The sequence below is a fragment of the Lactuca sativa genome, chromosome 9 (genome assembly GCF_002870075.4).
Source record: "Lactuca sativa cultivar Salinas chromosome 9, Lsat_Salinas_v11, whole genome shotgun sequence".
Classification (NCBI taxonomy): domain Eukaryota; kingdom Viridiplantae; phylum Streptophyta; class Magnoliopsida; order Asterales; family Asteraceae; genus Lactuca; species Lactuca sativa.
The window spans coordinates 153,545,423-153,549,899 of record NC_056631.2 but is presented as its reverse complement, the minus strand read 5'-3'; positions in this window follow the sequence as shown (position 1 = coordinate 153,549,899).

The window sequence follows — 4,477 nt, the reverse complement described above, 5'->3', positions numbered from 1 at the left end:
CACAAGGCATAGTATTTACGTGGTTCGGTCAAGGTGACCTATGTTTACAGGCAGGAGGGAATATTCTTTATTTATGAGTTCTCAAATAGAGGTTACAAGAACAATTCAATAGATATTTTCATATTACTCTATAATCAACACACACTTCAAATTACTAGCAAGCATCTCTATTCAGAATGAAGGGATCAGACCTAAAACCCTAATATGTCGAGCCCATAAATCCATATGCCCATGAAAGGTGTCAACAAATCACATTTTGCCATGTAGTAGCTTCCAGAACATTCATCATTTATATATATTGCATGAGCATCATAAACACGCATGATGGAGCACCATGGTCCGTGAAGGCTCATCTTGATGCAAGAGTGGCACATCAAGATCACCATGGATCATCAACCATCATGGTGGCATGTCGAGCAATAATCCATGAGCATCTTTGACGTATAATCATCCTTGAACATCCTTGAGCACCACAGGGGACTTCACAAGATAAGTGGCTCATCACGGATACCATGGTTCATTAAGGAACACATGTGACGCACCTTGGAACAAGATGGCGCATTAGGCATGAGGATGACACATCAGGATTCCAAGATGTCACATTCACTCCTAGATGGCGCTTCAGGATTCAGCAGAGGCACATCCTCCTTCAAAGTGGCACTAGCATACCTCGACAATGATTGGCACACTTGTTTCCCAAATTGTCACATCCACGTCATGGATGGTGCAGTTTCATCCAGAATGGCGCATCTAGAACAACAGTGGCACACCTTGACTTCTAAGTGGCGTATCCAAGCATAAGATGGCTTTATGACTTAGAATATTATATGGGACTAGATTTGAGCTTTGGATGTGAGATCATAATGGAATAAGCACTTAATGAAGGAAAATGGAACTGGACGAGTATGATGGTCGTACTTGGTAGTACGTTGAGTATACTAGGCTGGAGCTCTATAATTAGGAAGGGATCTACTATGTTGAGCGTAATAACTGAGGGCATTTTGGGTATAATGGACGTACTAACTCTATGTTGACATCCTTTGACTTTTTGACTTTTTAACCTTAACTTTAACGAGGAATTTGATCAAGTTTGACTTAGGGGAATTTTGGGTATAATGAGCAATAGTTTGAGATTAGGTCACTGTTTTGTTGTATATGTAACCTGTAGAGTCGACATTTGGAGCAACATTCATTTCTGCTATTTTTCAGACTGTAAGGTGACTTTTCCTCATTGTACTTGCAGGTTGAAGACACCAATGACGTCCAACTAGATTATGTATCTTGGTATATTGGATTAATGTTATGTTGGTTATATGATAGATTGGTAGATATGTATAATTACATGTGTTCACTGAGTATGTGTTAGACTGGTAGATCTATATGATTACCTATGTTCACTTAGTATGAGTCATATTGGTAGATATGTATGATTATCTATACTTGTTGGTTATTGACTGTTATTGTATATGTTGACATGTTATGGTTTGTTGGGTTGAGACAGTCCTGCTTTGTGCTGAAGGACAAGATACCCAGGATGGTCCAGATAGAATGAAGGCCCGAGAGGTGGTCTAGTCCTGCTGAAGGCCTGGAGAGTGGTCCAAATAGGTTGTAGGCCTTGCGAGGCGGTACAGTTAGGTTGAAGGCTCATATATGCATGTTGTTATTTGTATGGTTGTGTGTGGTACTTGGGGGAACTCACTATGCTTTGGCTTACAATTTGATTGTTATGGTTTCAGGTACTTCAAATGATAGGGGCAAGGTGAAGGCTTGATCAAACACATACTTTGTATTTTATGACATTTTATTTTAGGATACTCTGATTTATGATTATAACTTTTGGAAACTATTTTTTGTAAACATTTATGGTTTTTGGCTTGGTTTTGAAAATGAAAATTTTATCTTGATTTATGGGATGTTACAGCTTTTTATATCCACGCGTAACTATCGACGAGTACTACAACTCTCATTTAGACTCCATCGACTAATTCTCACTTTATTTTTAAAGTTATATTTCTAACATGCTTAAACTATTAAAGTTTATATAAAAATAATAACTCCTTTATACGACATTCATTCGCGTCTGTCTTTATATCAATGGAATCATCTTCATGAGATCTTCAACTACTCTTTAGATTGTTTTACCAAACAATCGACCGATTTTAATTTCAGTTTATGTGTCACACACTGCTGTTGTAACGTCTAAAAAATCACAACAAATATATATTTTTCAAAACAACCGATTTTATAAATATAAGTGTTTACATAACCATTGTTTTAAAAACATTATTAAAAATCAGAGTCTCCCAACATCCAATCAACATAAACCAAGCATGTGTACAGTCACACCTTCGCCTTGCCACGGTCCTCGGAATTACCTGAAACAAAACTAAAATTGTAGGATAATGCTTAGTGAGTTCCCCCAAAGTACCACCATATAAACATAACAAAAAAAACATGCATACAGAGCCTTCATCATGACTGGACCGCCTCACTAGGCCTTCAGCCTATCTGGACCGCTTTCTGGGTCTTCGGGCCAACTGGACCGCCTCGCGGGCCTTCAGTCTATCCAGACCGCCCAGGGTATCTTGGTCTTCAACAAAAAGCAGGACCTCAACCCGATACACCATCAAATATAAACATATACCATAACAATCAATAACTAGCATATACATGTAGTTGATGGGTTTGAGCCATAAGAACTTTCCTATGGGCACATGAAAACCCTAATGCTTGGATCTAGGTTTCTCTAATTGAACATGCATTGAATCTAAGACTTACAATACTAGATCTAATGTAAACGATTGAATCAAATCATATGTAATTGGATCTAGAACAATACCTTAGATTACTTGTTTGATACTTCTTCTCCTTAGAGCTTAGAGTCACAATTGTCACTCCTCTAATGGCTTACAATCACCAACTAGCAAGAGGATGATATTGAGAGAGAGGAGAGAGGATGAGAAATCGGCCCTAGGGTTCCTTGCCTTGCATGAGTGCCGATTTCCCTCACCCTAGGGGTCTATTTATACTATGGGATACTAGGGTTTCACCTTTAACCCTAATTGAATAACTTAGGCCCTAAGCAATCCAAGATCCTCCTAGATACTAGGCTTGGACGAATTTAAGGTTCCCTAACCCTAAATTTTGTCCACCCCCATTACCCATAAGGATACATAGCCCAAAACACAACTATCAAACATTTGACAATTTATGCCCCTTTATTCAATTAACCTCTTTAAGTTACCAAATTAATATATAACTTATATTAATCAAATAACAATATTATTCCTTTAATATATTATTCTCATAATATACTAACAATAATATCTATTCTCTCTTAACAAATCATCCTGTCAAGTTGCTATGGTGAAGGCAACCCAAAAGGACTATGCATAACCGGGTCAAATACTTACCAAATATAGTTACAACCTTAGACACTAATCCAACAGTCTCCCACTTGGATAAGTATAGTAACTATATATGCAAACACAAACCGATTAGCAATCGTAGCTCTCAAAGACGCTGTCAACTCTGATCTTATCAATCTCCTGTCCTTTAGATAAGGGATCGTACAGTCCTCTGTTTAGATATTATGCGGACAATCTTATGGAACTTATTGTCCAGCATTTGGTTTCTCGATCTCAGATTCATTTGACATAGAACTTAATTGAACACATCAATTCAGTCCTGACCGGCCCGGCACATAAGTCAAATCAAATCATCGAGCGGCCGTGATATCGCTTTTATTCTCTTAGGATAAAAGTAACAGATAAACTTCGACTTATATGCATTTATTATTTACTAATCAATCATACACAACAATGTGTTTTATGACATTAATTTACTGATGTGTTTTCGCATTATCAATGCACAACCAATTAATAAACAATAAACCATATATCTTGGTTTTAAGACTATATGATATTATTGTCTTGCGATCACTTGTGTCTCATTCCATAAAGTGATTCTATCAGCCAAATGCTCCTAGCGTGCTGCAAATGCTTAACCCTACTCAGTCCCTTCGTAAGCGGATCTGCTGGATTATCCTCTGACGATACCCTCTTCACTACGAGGTGTCCTTCTTCTACTCGATGTCTAATAAAGTGATATTTTCTGTCGATATGCCGAGATCTACCATGATCCCTCGGTTCCTTGGTCACGGCAACTACTCCCTCATTATCACAAAAAATTTCCATAGGCTCTTTTATGGCAGGCACAACTCCAAGATCACCAATGAAGTTCTTCAACCACATCGCCTCTTTTGACGCTTCGCTCGCTGCAATGTACTCTGATTCACATGTTGAATCAGCTACGGTTTCTTGTTTGGAACTCTTCCAAGTTACTGCTCCTCCATTCAGGGTAAAGACCCAGCCCGACTGTGAACGAAAGTTGTCCCTATCGGTCTGGAAGCTGGTGTCGTTGTACCCTCGCACCTTTGAGTCTTCACTCCCTCTGAGGACTAAAAACCATTCCTTGG